The sequence below is a fragment of the Mirounga angustirostris genome, unplaced genomic scaffold, assembly GCF_029215605.1.
Source record: "Mirounga angustirostris isolate CCGP_5_RB_7025 unplaced genomic scaffold, mMirAng1.0.hap1 SCAF_3, whole genome shotgun sequence".
Lineage (NCBI taxonomy): Eukaryota > Metazoa > Chordata > Mammalia > Carnivora > Phocidae > Mirounga > Mirounga angustirostris.
In genome coordinates, this window is record NW_026991711.1 from 69,691,604 (window position 1) to 69,709,684 (window position 18,081).

An 18,081-nucleotide genomic window follows, 5' to 3' on the forward strand; every position below is an offset into this window, starting at 1 on the left:
GCTGTACTGGTTCACATTCCCACAAACAATAGAAGGAGGTTCCCTTTTCTTCACATCCTCAACGACGCTTGTTATTTCCTATCTTTTTTGTTCTAGCCATTATGACGGGTGTGAGGTGAAATCTCATTGTGGTTTTGATTTGCACTTCTCTGATGATTAGTGATGTTAAGCATCTTTCATATGTTTATTGGCCATCTGTATGTCTTTTTTGGAAAAAAATGTCTATTCAAGTCTTTTGTCCGATTTTAAACAGGTTGTTTGGTTTTTTATATTAAGATATGTAAGTTCTTTATATATTTTAGATATTAACCCCCTATCAGAGGTGTAATTTGCAAATATTTTCCTTCATTCAGTAGGTTGCTTTTTCATTTTTTAAATGATTTTCTTCACTGTGCAGAGGCTTTTTTAGGATAATATAATCCCATTTATTTATTTTAGCTTTTTTTGCCCTTGCCTAAAGAGACTGGTCCAAAAAAAAAAAAAAAACAAAAAAACAAAACTATTGCTAAGACTAATATCAGAGCTTACTGTCTGTTTTCTTTTAGAAGTTTCAGGTCTTACATTTAAGTCTTTAATCCATTTTGAATTTGTTTTTGTATATGATATAAGATAATGGTCCAGTTTCACTCTTTTGCATGCCCAGTTGTCCCAAAACCATTTATTGAAGAGACCATCTTTTCCCCATTGTATATTCTTTCCTTTCTAATCATTGATTAACTGATCATATATGTGTGGGTTTATTTCAGGGCTTTCTATTCTCATGCATTGATCTATGTGTCTGTATTCATGCCAGTAACACACTGTTTTGATCTTTGTAGCTTTGTAGCATAGTTTGAAATCAGGGAGTGTGATACTTCCAGCTTTGTTCTTTCTCAAGATTGCTTTGGCTATTTGGGGTCTTTTGTGGTTCCATAAAAAATTTAGGATTCTTTGTTCTAGTTCTATTGAAAAAATGCCATTGAAATTTTGCTAGGGATTGTACTGAATCTATAGGTTGCTTTGGCTAGTATGGAAATTTTAACAATATTCATTCTTCCAATCCATGAGCATAATATATCTTTCAATTTATTTGTGTTGTCTTCAGTTTCTTTTATCAATGTTACAGTTTTCAAAGTACAAATCTTTCACCTCCTTGGTCAAATTTCATTCCTGGGTATTTTATTCTTTTTGGTGCATTGAAAATGGAATGGTTTTCTTAGTTCTTCTTTCTGATAGCTCTTTATTAGTGTTCAGAAATGCAACTGATTTCTAGATGTTAATTTTGTATCCTGCAACTTTACTGAATTCACTTATTAGTCCTAATAGTTTTTTGGTAGTCTTTAGGGTTTTCTATATATAGTGTCATGTCATTTGCAAATAGTGATGATTTTATTTCTTCCTTTTCAATTTGGTTGCCCTCTTTTCTTTTTCTTGTCTGATTGCTGTGGCTAGGACTTCTAGTACTATGTAGAATAAAAATGATGAGAGTGAGCATCCTTGTTTTGTTCCTCTTATTAGAAAGAAAGCTTTTAGGGGCACCTGGGTGGCTCAGTCCTTTAAATGTCTGCCTTCAGCTCAGGTCATGATCTCAGGGTCCTGGGATCGAGCCCCATATCAGGCTCCCTGCTCAGCGGGGAGTCTGCTTTTCCCTCTGTCTCTGCCCTTCCTCCTCCCACTCGTGCTTGCTCTCTCTCTCAAAAAATAAAATAAATACATTTTTTTTTTAAAAGAAAGCTTTTAGCTTTTCACAATTGAGTATGATATTAGCTGTGGTTTGTCATATATGGCCTTTATTATAGCCACATTGTTGAGAGTTTTTATCATAAATGCATGTTGAATTTTGGCAAATGCTTTTTCTGCATCTATTGAGATGATTATATAATTTTTATCTTTCATTTTGTTAATGTGGTGTATTACGCTGATTGATGTGTGAATGATGAACCATCCTTGTATCCCTGGAATAAATCCCATTTGATCATGATGTATGATCCCATTAATGTATTTTTGAAATTGGTTTGCTAATATTTTGTTGAGGGTATTTGCATCTATGTTCATCAGAGATCTTGGCCTGTAGTTTTGTGTATGTGGTGCCTTTGTCTGTTTTTGATATTAGGGTAATGCTAGCCTCATAAAATAAGTTTGGAAGCATTTCATCCTCTTCATTTTTTTGGAATAATTTGAGAAAAATAGGAACTAACTCTTCTTTAAATATTTGGTACAATTCACCTGTGAAACCATCTGGTCCTAGATTTTTGTTTTGGAGAGTTTTTAATTAGTAATTTCATTTTATTGCTCGTAATTGGTCTATTTAGATTTTCTGTTTCTTCATGATTCAGTCTTCAAAAGTTGCTTGTTTATAGGAATTTATGCATTTCTTCTAAATTTTCCAATTTCTTGGCATGTAATTGTTCATGGTAGTCTTTTATGATCCTTTGTGTTTCTCTGGTGTCAATTGTAACTTCCCTTTCATCTCTGATTTTATCTATTGGTCCCTCTCTCTTTCTTGGTGAGTCTGGCTAGAGGTTCAGTGCTTCATTTTTTCAGTGAAGCAGTTTAGTTTCATTGACCTTTTCGATTGCTTTTGAGTATTTCATTTATTTTCACTTTGATCTTTATTATTTCCTTTCTTCTACTGACTTTGGACTTTGTTTTTCTTTTTCTAGCTCCTTTAGATGTAAAGTTGTATTATTTGGGATTTTTCTTGTTTCTTGAGGGAAGTCTGTATTGCTATCAACTTTCCTCTTAGAACCACCTTTGTGATATTTCATAGATTTTGGAAAATTGTGTTTTCATTTTTATTTGTTTCAAGGTATTTTTGAATTTCCTCATTGATTTCTTCATTGACACATGATTGTTTAGTATGTTGTTTAGTCTCCCCATGTTTGTGTTTTTCCCAGTTTTCTTCTCTTGATGATTTCTAGTTTCATACTCTTGTGGTCAGAGAAGATGCTTGATATGACTTCAGTCTTCTTGAATTTATTGAGACTTGTGTTGCAACCTAACATGTGATTTATTTTTTTTAAAGATTTTTATTTATTTGTCAGAGAGAGAGAGAGAGAGCACAAGCGGGGGGGAGCAGCAGAGGGAGAAGGAGATGCAGGCTCCCCACTGAGCAGGGAGCCCGATGTGGGACTTGATCCTGGGACCCTGGGATCATGACCTGAGCTGAAGGCTTAACGACTGAGCCACCCAGGCGTCCCCCTAACATGTGATTTATCTTGGAGAATGTTCCATGTGCACTTAAAAGGAATGTATATTCTACAATTTTTGGATGAAATGTTCTGTATATATCCATTAAGTCCATCTGGTCTAAGTAATTTTCTTTCTGGATGATCTATCCATTGATGTGAGTGGGGTGTTAAGTCCTTTACTATTATTGTCTCACTGTCAATTTCTCCTTTTAGGTCTGTTAATACTTGTTGTATATATTTAGGTGCTCTTATGTTGGGTAGATAAATATTTATAAGTGTTATGTCCTCTTCTTGAATTAATCCTTTTATCATTATGTAATGCCCTTCTTTGTCTTTTGTTATAATTTTTGTTTTAAAGTCTATTTTGTCTGATATGAGTATAGCTATCTCAGCTTTCTTTTCATTTCCATTTGCATGGAATATCTTTTTCCATCCCTTCACTTTCAGTTCCTGTGTGTCTTAAATCTGAAGTGAGTCTCTTGTAGGTAGCATATAAATGAGTCTTGTTATATATATACTTCTGTTTAACTTGATAGTCACTTATGTTTATATGCATTCCAAAAGCAGTACATTTTTACCCCCTTCCAAGTTTTGTTTTTGACATCATATTTTACATCTTTTTATTTTATCTCTTAACTATTATATTTATAGCTGATTTTACTACTTTTGTTTTTTAATCTTTATACTAGCTTTATAAGTGGCTGTCCACTGCCTTTACTATATATTTACTTTACCATTAAGATTTTTTTCATATATTTTATTTCTAGTTATGGCCTTTTTTCCACTTAAAGAAGACTTTTAACATTCCTGTGTCTGGTTTGGTGGTGATGAACTCTTTTAGTTTTATCTGTCTGGGAAACTTTTTATCTTGCCTTCAACTCTGAATGATGATGTTACTTGGTAGAGTATTCTTAGTTGTTTTTTTTTTTTTTTTCCAGCACATCAAATACATCCTGCCACTCCCTTCTGGCCTGTGAATTTTTTTTCTTGAAAAGTCAACTGATAGTCTTATGAGGTTTTTTGGTATGTGATTCTTTATTTTTCTCTTTCTGCCTTTAAGACTCTCTTTATTTTTCTCTTGCCTTTAAGGCTCTCTCTTAAGTTTACATACTATAACATTTATGTATTCAAAGTATACAGTTCAGTAGTTTTTAGGATAATTACAGAATTCTTTAACTTTTACCATTTTAGTTAGAGTGTGGCTCTCTTTGGGTTCATCTTGTTTTGGGAGTCTCTGTGCTTTGTGGAACTGAGTATCTGCTTTCTTCCCCAGGTTAGGGAATTTTTCAGCCATTATTTCTTCAAATAAATTTTCTGCCCCATTCTTTATCCCTTCTCCTTCTCAGATTCCAAAAACGTAGATGTTAGTATGCTTGGTGTTGTCCTAGAGGTCTCTTAAATTCTTATTTTTTATAATTATGTTTCCTTTTTGCTGTTCTGATTAATTTCCACTATTCTGTTTTCCAGTTTGCTGATCTGTTCTTCTGTATAAACTAATTTGCTGTTGATTCCCTCTAGTGTATTTTTCACTTACGTTATTGTATTCTTCAACTCTATTTATTCTTCTTATATTTTCTAACTCTTTTTGAAGTTCTTACTGTGTTCCTCCACTCTTTTTTCTAAGCTCAGTGAACATCTTTATGACCATTACTTTAAACTTTATCAGGCAAATTACTTACCTCTACTTGATTAGGGTTTTTTTTTTTCCCCAAGGGTTTTATCTTATTCTTTCTTTGGAACATATTCCTCTGTCTCCTCATTTTGTTTGATTTTCTGTATTTGTTTCCATGAATTAGGTGGAATAGCTACCTCTTCCAGTCTTGAAGGAATATCCTTGTGTTGGAGTGCCCTCTATGTAAACTGTGTATGCCTGGCAGCTTTGACAGGCAGGCTGGAGCTGGAGCAGGCATGGGCCAGGGAGTCCCAGGGCATGCTGTACCAGGGCCATTTTGACAGGACAGCTGGAGCTTGGGCTGATGTCGGCAGAGGGCCCAGGGTGCCTGGCACCGGGGCTACAATGTGGGGGGACAGTCAGCTGGAGCTGATATGGGCTAGGAGCCCAGGTTATGCTGAGGTAGCTCTAGCAGGCTGCTGGAGCTGGTATGGGCTAGGAGCCCAGGGTATACTGAGGTAGCTCTAGCAGGCTGGCTAGAGCACACTTGGATTCTGCTCCCATCCCACTATCAAATTGGAAAGGAACTAAAAAATGGCAATCATTAGTGCCTCCAACTCCAAAACAAGTTCTAGTAATTCCTGCCCATTTGATAAACACTCTAGGATTAGTAAATGGATTTCTTTCACTTATAGTCTAATTGCCCTTTAAACTGCTCTTTTTTTTGCTATACCCCAGGGCAGGGAAGTCTATGCACAGGCCCCTCAGTGATATCCCTCCCTACTCCAGGTCACCATGTTGGAGATGGGGTTCCCATCATTATGTTTCCTTCTCTCCTCTTCTCTGTATTGTTTCTTTATTGTTTGTTGTGCAGAAGCTGTTCAGTCAGTCCTCAATTCTTCAGGAGGAATTGTTCTATATGTAGATATAAGTTCATAGATTCAGTGTGTCCATAGGAGGACTTGAATCAGGGTCTTCCTACACTGCCATCTTGGACACTCTCCAATGTGTTGATTTTTATTACTCTGTTTCCCCTGCATCCATGGTGTCTAACCCTAGAACACCACATAGATATAATAGTAGAAGGACTTATATGAGGGTTAGAAGTATTCACTTTTTCATACTGAAAATGACTGATTTGGGAAGGGGGGTAGTGTGTTTCATTCTAATGACCTAATTTAATATTACTGTCAAAGTAGCAGGCTAAAGTCAGCCTATATCAAGAACCAGTTGTTAATAGTTAAGAGTTTTCAAGGTGATTGTTAAACTATTGATAACTTTAAATCAATCATGGTGGGAGTCTTTACATCAAAGAGATCAGTAAATGCTATAAATTGGGTCCTTTTTTTTCCTCTCCAGAGAGCCCATTTATCAGCACACCACTGAGTAACTGTGTCATGTATAACACATGGAAGGAAATGAGGATGCTTCAAAGGTAGTGGCTTTTTCTTTTTGAAGCGTTTCCATCCTATCTAAATAATCTTCCCACCAATTGTATGACGGTGGTAGAGTATTTTTATTGTTCTGTTTTACATACTTGGAAACTGAAATAATGATGCATAGTCATTAATAATGCAAAGTAATGTCCATCAGGATGAAACCAGGACTAAAACCTAGGCTTCCTGACTTACTACAATATTTATTCTATTCTGGTTTGAGATACAGCATCGCAGGATTTTAGTTTTTGCAATTTAGGACTTCCAATTAATTTAAAAGATGCTATGATATTTTCTAAATTAACAAAAGAAAGAAATCATTAGAATTAAATATTCCATATATCACTTAGTGGGGAGTGCTTGGAAATGAGGAGAAAGTCGAAGACGTGGTGAATATTTCCTACAGATGTATTTATTTGTCAACATTGGGTGAATCCTCTGCTGGTTGCTTCTGTGTATAGAAAAAGAATATCAAAGAAATAGAATGTGTACATGTTTCCCTGAGAAAGATTTCATTATGACTAGGAATCCTGAACAGACGTGAAATGCGTAAGAATGTTTACAAAGCAAAATAATAACAAATGAAATGCAGTTTTGTTCAAACTGGAAACCTGTGCACTGAGAGGTCGATCAAAGGAGGCCTCCTGGAGGGAGAGAATATTGAGGTGTGTTTTTCAGGAAGTGTCAGCTAAAGCTGAATTGCTGAAGATGACAGGAAAGGATATTGGCCCCTGGTGTGCTAGAACAGCTAAGCAAGGACTTCCTTCCCCAAAGGATTTCCAGCCTTCTGGACATTGCTCTAGATAATGGTACCTCTTCTAGGGATGGGGAGATACAGCTCAAACCAGATACTTTTATTATACCTTTTCCAGTTTGGTAAGAGAACTGAGGTTGCAAATTAATAACAAAATAGATTGAAGCCTAGGATTTTCATTTTCCTTTCCACCATTTTCCTTAGTCATTCCAATCATTTCCTTTTGACATTCTAGTACATAAATCAGGTATGACAGTATCTAAGAAAATTTTCCTATTGTTTTCTCTGAAGCTACATGACATATTGTTGTACCACAATTAACAAAAACCTAGCAGACAAATATCTAAACCCATAAGCCAAATGGATCAGGGTATGGTTATTTGCATCACAAAAAGGATTCACTATTGTTTTATTAATTCATTTTTTATGTAGACAGCCTATATTTTAGGCACTATAGACAGAAGGTTGTATAAAACAGGATCCCCTGCCCTCACAGATCTCAGAGTATATAAGAGGAGACTAACATGTTCTGGCATAATTATAATCACACTTGATGTAGAAAAATGTTGGGGTTCAGAGCCAACAGCTAAGAAGGAATTCTTGAGACGTCTTTGGTGCAAAAGGTGCTTTAATAAAGCACAGGGACAGGACACATGGGCAGAAAGAGCTGCACTGGGGTTGTGATGGGTGACTGATTATATGCTTCCAAGTTGGGAGGGGGTTAGGGACAGTTACAAGCCTCCAAGGTATTTTGGAAACAAGGTTTCCAGGATCCTGAGGGGGCTAACTATTGCTAGGAAAAGATCATTTGTTACTGTTTAGTAAAAACTCAGTGAAGAGATTCTTCAGATGTGTATCAATGGGCCATATGCTTGGAGGATGATTGCTTACATTTATCTTAGGGGGTAGAGATAAAGGAAACTTCAAAAGGAATTTTTATATGTTAAAGAAGACTTAAAGGATCCTGGGGGGTTGGGATAAGATTGCCTCTTGACCTTAGCAAAGTATTAACATCTGGGCAGCTGAGCTCCTAGAGGAATGTCACTCTGACTGTTTTGAGGACTTGTCAATGGACTATAAGTAGTAAGGAAATTTAATTTTTCTTTTGCCTTTGTTTTCCACATTAACACCCAATTGTTATAATAGAAGTTCAAACACCATAGGAATACAATGATTAGGACAGTTAACTGTTGCAGATGTTAGGCAAGTCTATAAACAGAAAGTGATGATTAAAGTGGAAATGAATGGGTTCACTGGACAAAAAAGGAGAGCTTTCCTAAAGAATGACAAAACAGAAAAGTGAGCAAGTATTTTTTTTTAAAAAATTGATGTGTTGCCATGGTTTCCACTGTGTTCATGGTGTTCCAATCTAGACCCCTTAGATATAATAACCGAAGGGCTCATGTGAGATTAGGAATAATCCTTACTTTATATCACAGGAGTGAAAGGTGGTTGTTGGATTATAATTGGAGTGGGAAAATTGAAGTTTCTGGAGACAGATTAGGTATACACGATGGTAAGTCACTGAACATTTTCAGCAAGCACAAGAATGGTATGCTCTGATTTATGCCTTTTTGAAAAGATCATTTTAGAGATGATATAGAGGATGGATTGAAAGGTAGAATTCTTCAAATAGAAGCTTCCTTATTACATTCAAAATGTAATTTTATTTACAGAAGTTCTGCTTGCATAGAGCAAACCCTTAACCCATCCCCTGTAGCAAGTGGGCCACACATCAGTTATGTCAGGTGAAGTCCAAAAAGTACAAATGTTTTAGTGCCATGACCTTCTATTTTTCAGTGACAAAGAGAAGTTCTGCTCAGAGCAATAGTCCAAAATTTAAGCTTGATAAACTCTGATTGATCTCATACCACCCACAGCATAAATATTTTCAAAATATCAAAACAATGATTCCAAATAATTCAGATGTATAAGTTCCCAGTTATTTATCTTCCATTTCCCGACCAAAAATGTTAAGGTTTTGAAACCTTAAGGTTGCCTTTTCCTTTGCTTTGAGATGTTGCAAATTGAAGCTGAACTATCTGCAGGCTGGTATAGGATTCATTTCATCCCTTAAGATAAATAAAGGAAAGTTTCTAAGGAAATTTCTAAAATGAGGACTCCATACAAAATATGTAGGCTCTACATCTTTTTTCAAAGGAATTTTGCAATTGAGCTCAGAGTTTGCTTCTGTTGGCTAGCATCCTGCTGAGTTAATGATTTTCAAATTTAGAAAAAATAAAATAATTAAACAGAACTGCTTCTGAGGGTACTGTAAAGGACTGAAGAAATCCATGATTATTCAAATTAATGCTCTGGACCACTTGCCGATATAGCCAGGAATAATGGCAGGCACTTGTTTTTTCCTTGTATTTTAAATCATCTTAATTTGGAAATCATCTTTTGGCATTTATGACCCCAATTCTGTGTCAACATAAGCACATTACTATTCTCTTTTTCATTTTTTACTTTTAAAAAAGGTGAAAGACTTTATAAAACTCAATTGCAAACTTCTTGAACCAAAGAATCCAGGAAAATGATGCCCTGCCTGCCATTTATAAATAACCAGGTAGATCACATTGTAAGTCAGCCTGAAAATCAGTTAACTCTATTTCTTTTGTCTTCTATCTGTTAGTTAACAGATCTTTGTACATTCTTAGCCAAGGATGGGAGGAAGAGTGTCTGGCAATAGCAGTTTATCTAGGATTGACTCAGACTATAGACTGCTGAATATTTTTCAGCCATTGGCTTTTAGAAAAATAGATCTATCTGTAAGGCTGCTTGCATTTGTAATTTCATTTCAGTCACAGTTTGATTTATCACAGCTCAGTTGACATTAGGCTGTGACTAATTCTTTCAAGACCTTAAAGCTACTGAACCTTTGTTGCCCAGGTGATGTTGAGGGTGGTGGGAAAGCAGTTAGCCTGGTCTACATAATTGTTCAAATCATTATCTAAAAACACCATTTCAGGACTAAATTCTCTACCCTAGGATCCAATCCATTCAATTTACAGGCCTCACAATTCTCTCTGAGCTTCTCTCTCGCTCTTCTCTGGTGCCAGCCCTCTTGCCAGCTGGTGCCCTGTGGTTTGCCTATTTCTTTATTATTATGGCCCATACTTGGTACCTTTGACTTTGTTGCTCATATCCTACCTAGGATATTCTCTTAAATTCTCTCCATTAAACTAAATCCTCAAATTTCTTCAAGACCCACAGTTTAAAAATCACCTTAACAAGCTTATACCATCCCTCAAAGATATTTTGGTACTCACCAAGGCAGAAAATATAATACTCTAGACCCTTTATCATGTATTTTTAGTTCTTTCATTCATACATCATAGGGCTTTATAGCTGGAAAGGACTCTAGAGATTGTTTATAGAAGGGGATGGTGAGGCCCAGAAAGATTGAGGGATTTTTCCAGTTATAGTTCAGTGCAGTGAAGACTGATGCTCCTGAAGATAGTCTTGAGACCCCATGATATCATGAGATGAACTTAAAATCATCAAAGGATGGTTGACTTGTGTTTATTACAGCTTCATAGTTAAATCTGAATCTCAGAAAACAAGCATCCCAGTCCTGCAGCATAGGTATTCCTCAGAACATCACATTATGTACTCCAAGAGCAGACAGAATGTGTTATGTTTTGGAAAATTTCCACAGTTGTTTTGTGTAGATTAAGGTTCCTCTTCCACTTTCCCATAGCAACCATTTCCTTCTGCAGAGCAAATATCTACCATTTTTATAATTGAATTGGACTGTAGTTATCGTATTATTATAATAATGATATTATAATTGGATTATAAAATCATGAGGACAGGGACTGGGATTGTTTTGTATCATTATATCCCTGTGTCTAGAATAATGCCTTGAACACAGAAAGTGCTAAAAAAATGTTAAGTGAATGAATGAATGTTTATGCCTTTTTTCTAGCTTAAATAAATGTACAGTCTACAAGACAGGTTTTAGTTCTTGTTAGCTTAAAGCAATTCATTTAAAGCTTAATCAAGATTTTTAAATTAAAATCTACTAAAACATGAGTCACAATTTAAATGCCTATGGATGCAAGCAGGGAGCACGTATGAGCAAAGCCAGGCTGGATGTGAGAAATACAACACAACAGTGCAAGCGCAATCTTAGAAAAGGATAATAATAATGATTAGAAGTATGGCAAATAGCATAAGTCTCACCTAAACTAGCTGATTATTGCTATGTCAGGATGGAAACCCAGTGATTTTTATAGAGAGGCTAAGACTCAGATTTTAATATAAAAATATCACAATATTAAAATATTGATAATTCATTTTAAAAGAAAAACACTTTGTGGACAAATTTTTCTATGGGTAACCCAGTGGCCGTCAATTCCTAGACATCTGCTCTAGACTCAAAGGAACACATCTGGGCAGCTCTGTGTGGGTAACTGAACCTAGTACTCCCCAACTTTCTTGCTGGGACCTTCAGTAGTATGTGGATAGCATCATGCTCTAAACATCATGCCACCATGTGAATCAGATGAATAGGGCCCTTTACTCCAATTAGAGTGTATATTGCTGGCAGGTGCTGCAGCTTCACAAGACAGTAATTGGCTTGACATTTTTAAAATATGAAAGCAACAAGACTTATGCACTCTAAATTGACCATGAAATGCTCTTGAAGCAAAATTACCACCAAGCCTGTCTAAAACATCTCAGAAAAATAGGAAGGGGGAGGACTAGGATGGGTGAAGTTACTTTCTTAAGCTTACAGATTCTGCTTTGCCTACATATTTGAGAAAATTCTTATAAAAGTAGTGTATAATTTGATTAAGATCTTTTGTATATAATACAGAGGAGCATGTGCACAAGAAAGGTTTTTTTCATAAGAATGATATAGTTTAGAACATACAGTATATTACCTATTATATAGCATTATATGGCAGGCCATGCCTTCATGAACCAAAACAGTTTTCAACTAGAGAAAGTTAGTCAAATCTCTTACTTGTATGGGAACCCATATTTTTTTTTAAATGAAGACAAACAAAACCACTCAAGCAGCTAACACACACACACACACACACACACACACACACCCATGAGCTAGGTGAATAGAATTGTTTTATTAAAAACAGAATTTCATCAAACTGCCTTGTGTGTACATGGGCCTAAAACGATATTCATTCAACTACAAGTTCATTGATCAGCCCAGTGTGAATGGAGAAAGTTGGCTGTCAGAAGTAGCATTCTGTGGAAGGGAACTTAGAAAGAATCTACTGACTGTGCTCATCTTTGGCTGGCTGGTCCAGCATGCTGCCATCACTCGCTCAACATCCTTTTGAGGTCCTGCTGTGTGCCAAGACACTGCGTGGACATCAACACTCATCTCTCACCCCATCCTGCCTCCAAGTTGCTCTAGAGACATCCATTTTCAAGATTAGGCACTTAAGGTACACTGCTCCTCAAAGTGAAGAATGTAGTCATTTCAAATATATTGGTGTTTTCTCTGATCCCACTGGGTATTATTTGACAAAACATAGGCAGTCTCAGCACAAACCCAGGGAACAGATATTTTTGGTGAAACAGCTGAGCTGGGACTCAGTATCACCGTCTCTCTACTGACCAGTTGCTTTCTGCTCTTCCTCTGAGCCTCTCTGCCTTAGCCACTGATGGCAGCCATTTATTTCCCAGTTGACCCATTTCCAGCTTTTGAGTTAGCTAGAGATACAAGAGCATTAAACTAGAAAGAATTCTCAAGACATGAATCAAATATCCTGGTTCTACATTACTTATGCAACTCACTTAACCTTTCCTGGACTTGGTTTCCCTTCTGTAAAATAATTAGATAATATCTGCCCATCTACATCCAGAAGACTATAATGAGAATAACAGGAATTTACACACATGAAGTCAAAATATACAACTTGTCCAAGCAGAAGTAAACCTTAACCCAGAACTCCCTATCAGTATTTACCTGGTTTTGCTCACTCCAAGATCTTAATGACTGCTTGTAAAGTGGGGGACTCAAATCTAGCTATATAGAGAAGGTGTTCTTTGAGATGACAAAAATAACAAAAGACATATTGGAAATGACCAACTTTGCTCTGGGATTAAAGTATACCATTTACCTTTCGTATTTATATACAAAGAACTGGGTTGTGATATCATTCCCTAGTTTACTCCCACTAAGGAATGGGTGGTAACCATAACTAGTAGGGCTAAAAGATGATTTCTGGTCTGCTCTAGTCTTTGTCTCTGAAGTTACAAACTTAGGCAACATCTCTCACTCCCTATCACCAGTCCTGTCAGTTCTGCCTCTCCTGTCTGCCTCTCTTGTCTCCTCTCCTGAATCAGTAAACTGCCTCAGCCCAGTCTGGATCTCCTTCCTCTATCATCTGGATTATTGCACTGACCTCCACACCGGTCTCCCTGCTCTAGGCTTGCTCTGCTCCAATCCTTTCATCACACAACCACTCTAGTTCTCTTCCTAAGGGACACATTGACCAGGCCACAGCCCACTCAAAACCCTTCAATGACCTTCCATTGCCTTCATATGTAAGACTAAGTTCCCTACCTATCTTTCAGACCCCTCTACCTCCCCCTGCCTCCTTTCCTGTTTATCATCTTAATCATGCCACTATATCCCCTTTTGCTTTTAGGCCCTCCCCTGTGCTATTATTCTCTCAACCTGTGATGCTATTTTTCCACAATCCAAGTGACTTCAGCATGTGACTGAGCAAAATCCTAGTCATCCAGCTTAAATCTCACCTCCTCACAGGACCCTGCTGAACCCCCAAAATGGATTAGAGCACCCTTCACTTTCCCTGTAATAGTAGTCATTATGCATTATTGTGTAATGTCTGTCCTCCCCACTAGACTATGAGCTCCATAGAGATGGGATCTACTTCATACAGTACTATATCCCCACTGCCTAGCACAATGAGGAACACATACTAGAATCTCAACAATGTTTACTGATAGAGTAAATAAATGACCGAGTGAGTTAATATCCCATGCTGTTATTTCCCCCACTCCCTACCCTTAGGCTGGCTGTAGTATACTATGGTATCTACTTCTTTTTTAGGGTTTTTATTTGTAATCACATATAGTTCTTAATTTTGCTTGTTTGATAAATAGTCTGTAAGTACTGATTTTGTTTGCTGATTTCCATTCATAACTATACCTCACCGTACCCTCTACTTCTCAATTGGCACTAGGAAATATTAGCACTTAGTTCCAAAACAAAGAGGGAGATATATATCTAATCATATTCAAAATCTCTAAGCCATTTTGGTGAATAAAGCAAGTCTTAAAAAATACTTCCACTAAATAACACAATATATTTCCACAGGGCTATATTAAGAAATTTGAAGGGTGCCTGGGTGGCTCTGTCAGTTAAGCATCTGTCTGCCTTTGGCCCAGGTCATGATCCCAGGGTCCTGAGATCGAGTCCCGCATTGGGATCCCTGCTCCTTGGGGAGCCTGCTTCTCCCTCTCCCTCTCCCTCTCCCTCTCCCTCTCCCTCTCCCTCTCCCTCTTCCTCTTCCTCTCTCTCTCTCTCTCTCTGTCATGAGTAAATAAATAAAATCTTAAAAAAAAAAAGAAATTTGAAGGCCCTAAACGATCTTAAATTTTGAAGGCACTGCTCCACCTAATTTGGAATATATTTCTCAAATTAAGTATAAAAATTTGTTGCAAAAATTAGGAAGGATTTTTCTAATTTTGCTTCTGGAAAGATTTGGTTATATGTAATTTATTTAATTTGTAATTGGCTATAATTTTCAGTAATGATCATTCAGACTTGGGAATATTTGTGAAATGACAAAAAACTAACCTACCTATTTTCTTCAAATGCAATGACTTGTTAATGTTAGTGATTTATCACTTACATGTACGAAGTAGGGATAGAGGGAACATACCTCAACATCATAAAGGCCATATACGAAAGAACCACAGCTAATATCATCCTCAATGGGCAAAAACTGAGAGCTATCCTCAACACTCAGGAACAAGTCAGGGATGTCCACTTTCACAATTGTTATTTAACATAGTGCTGCAAATCCTAGCCTCAGCAATCAGACAACAGAAGAAAATAAAAGGCATTCAAATCAGCAAGGAAGAAGTCAAACTTTCAGTATTCGCAGATGACATGATACTTGATGTAGAAAACCTGAGAGAGTCCACCAAAAAATTGCTTGAAATGATACTGAATTCAGTAAAGTCACTGGATACAAAAATCAATGTGCAGAAGTCTGTTGCATTTCTATACACCAATAATGAAACAGCAGAAAGAGAAATCAAGGAATTGATCCCATTTATAACTGCTCCAAAAACCATAAGATACCTAGTAATAAACCTAACCAAAGAAGGAAAGATCTGTACTCTGAAAACTATAGAACACTGATGAAAGAAATTGAAGGTGAAGAAATAGAAAAACATTCCCTGCTCATGGATTGGAAGAACAAATATTGTTAAATCTCTGTATTACCCAAAGCAATCTACACATTTAATGCAATCCCTATCAAAATACCACAGCATTTTTCACAGAACTAGAACAAACAATCCTAAAATTTATATGGAACCACAGAAGGCCCCGAATAGCCAAAGCAGTCTTGAAAAAGAAAAATCAAAACTGGAGGCATCACAATTCCATACTTCAAGCTATATTACAAAGCTGTAGTGATCCAGACGGTGTGGTACTGTCACAAAAACAGACACATAGATCAACAGAACAGAACAGAGAACCCAGAAATGGACTGACAGCTATATGGTCAACTAATTTTGACAAAGCAGGAAAGAATATCCACTGGGAAAAAGACAGTCTCTTCAACAAGTGGTGTTGGGAAAACTGGACAGAAATATGCAGAAGACTGAAACTGGACCACTTTCTTATACCCAAAAATAAATTTAAAATGGATTAAAGCCCTTGAGGAGAACACAGGCAGCAACCTCTTTGACATCAGCCATAGTGACTTCTTACTAGACACGTCACCAGATGCAAGAGAAACAAAATAAAAAATGAACTACTGGGGTTTCATCAAGATAAAAAGCTTTTACACAGTGAAGTAAGCAATCAACAAAACTAAACGGCAAACTACAGAATGGGAATCGATATTTGCAAGTGATAAATCTGATAAAGGATTAGTACCCAAGAGCTGTAAAGAACTTATCAAACTCAACATACAAATAAAATAATGCAGTTAAGAAATGGGCAGAGGACATGAACAGACATTTTTCCAAAGAAGACATAAAGATGGCTAACAGACACATGAAAATATGCTCAACATCTCTCATTATCATGGAAATACAAATCAAAACCACAATGGGATACCTCCTCCCACCTGTCAGAATGACTAAAATTAACAACACAGGAAACAGTGATGTTGGCAAGCATGTGGAGAAAGGAGAACCCTATTGCACTGTTGGTGGGAATGCAAGCTGGTACAGCCACTCTGGAAAACAATATGGAGGGTCCTCAAAAAGTTAAAAATAGAACTACCCTACGATCCAGCAATTACACTACTAAGTATTTAAACATTATTTTTCAATTGTGTAGTTTTCTTTTATTCTTTAGAGGCAATAAAAAAATTTTAGGACTTGAGGGCAGAGCAAGATGGCGGAGGAGTAGGAGACCTGGATTTCATTTGGTCTCAGGAATTCAGCTGGATAGGGATCAAACCATTCTGAACACCTATAAACTCAACAGGAGATCGAAGAAAAGAATAGCAGCAATCTCTGAACAGAAAAGTGACCACCTTCTGGAAGGTAGGACCTGCGAAGTGAATCTGAGGCGATATTTGGGAGGATAGATGGTGGGGGAGGGGGCCTCCGTTGGCCGCTTCTGCAAGTGATAGAACCGTGAAGCACAAAATCGGAACTTTTAGAAGTCTGCTCCACTGAGGGACGTTGCTCCAGTGGCTAAGCAGGGGGTGGAACCCTTGCTGGGACAGTGTGGTCTCAGGACCCTTGGGATCACAGAAAGACTGGGGGTGCCTGAGTGCAGCAGAGCTCCCAGGTATCAGAGCAGGGAAGGCGGCTGCAGAGACGTAGCCGAGGCACGGGCTCTCAGCTCGGGGTTGCCATAAACCGTGATCCGCGGCACAGTCGGGCCACTGCTCCTCCAGCAGGGACCCAACAAGCGGCAGATCCGGGGAGACTCCCCTTACTCCCCCGGGAGGAGTGGCGCGGGAGTGCACTGCAGGGATCTGCTGGGTTTAGAGACTCCACACTGAGTCGGGTGCCAGAGATAGAAACGCTCGGTCACAGGCCGGGTGAGCACGGAGTGTGGCCAGAGACCAGGGAGACGGGAGTGACTGACAGCTTTTCTCTGGGGACTCACTGAGGAGTGGGACCCGAGTTCTCTGCTCCTCGAGCACGGAGATTGAGGGCCACCATTTTCACTCTCGGCCTCCAAAGCTGTATGGAAAGCTTGCAGGGAACAAAAGCTCCCGAGAGCAAACCCAAGGAGATTACTTAGCCCAGACCGGCAAGGGCGGGGCAATTCCGCCTCAGGCAAAGATATTTGGGAACCGCGGCAACAGGCCCCTCCCCCAGAGGATCAGCAAGAACAGCCAGCCAAGACCAAGTTTACTGATCAATGAGAACGGCAGAACTACAGCACTAGGGGAATACTGCACATAGAATTCATGGCTTTTTTCCTCCTGATTCTTTAGTCTTTCAAAGTTAATTTTTTTTTAACTGTCTTTTTTTTTTTTCATTTTTCTTTTTTCCTTTTTCAACCAACATCTTAACCCCTTTTTTAAAAAAACATTTTTATTTTTCATTTTTATACTCATATTCTGTCCCTTCATAGTAGTTACCCTTCTTTTTGGCATATATATATAAGTTGTTCTCTCTTTAAAATTTTGAGATACACTTTCTTCTAACAGATCAAAATATACCCTAAATCTCTACTGTATGGCTTTGTTCTAGTCTCCTGCCTGATCACATTCTCTCCTTTTTTTTTCTTTTTTTTTTAAATCCTCCTCTTTCTTTATTCAAACAACTTCTTATCAACTCCTTTTATAAAATTTTTTATAATTTTCATTTTACAGTCATATTCCATCCCTTCATCGTATCAACCCTTATTTTTATACATATATAAGTTTTTCTTTCTTTAAAATTTTGGGAGGCACTTTC

The 18,081-nt window shown here is 37.5% G+C and overlaps 2 long non-coding RNA genes across 3 annotated transcripts in view; one reads left to right on the top strand and one right to left on the bottom strand.

The window, feature by feature from the left end:
• The window catches only part of LOC123839628 (uncharacterized), a 360,841-nt gene that overhangs the window by 157,053 nt on the left and 185,707 nt on the right, over window positions 1–18,081 (top strand). The window contains exons 1-2 of one of the 2 annotated variants that reach the window (XR_010410046.1): window positions 3,173–4,193; window positions 6,142–6,217. This is a non-coding gene — a long non-coding RNA (uncharacterized LOC123839628). Of the gene's footprint in view, window positions 1–3,172; window positions 4,194–6,141; window positions 6,218–18,081 lie in introns of those variants that run through there. The other variant, XR_008505658.2, reaches the window with a different exon arrangement.
• The window catches only part of LOC123839629 (uncharacterized), a 75,443-nt gene that overhangs the window by 38,891 nt on the left and 18,471 nt on the right, over window positions 1–18,081 (bottom strand). The window lies entirely within an intron of this gene.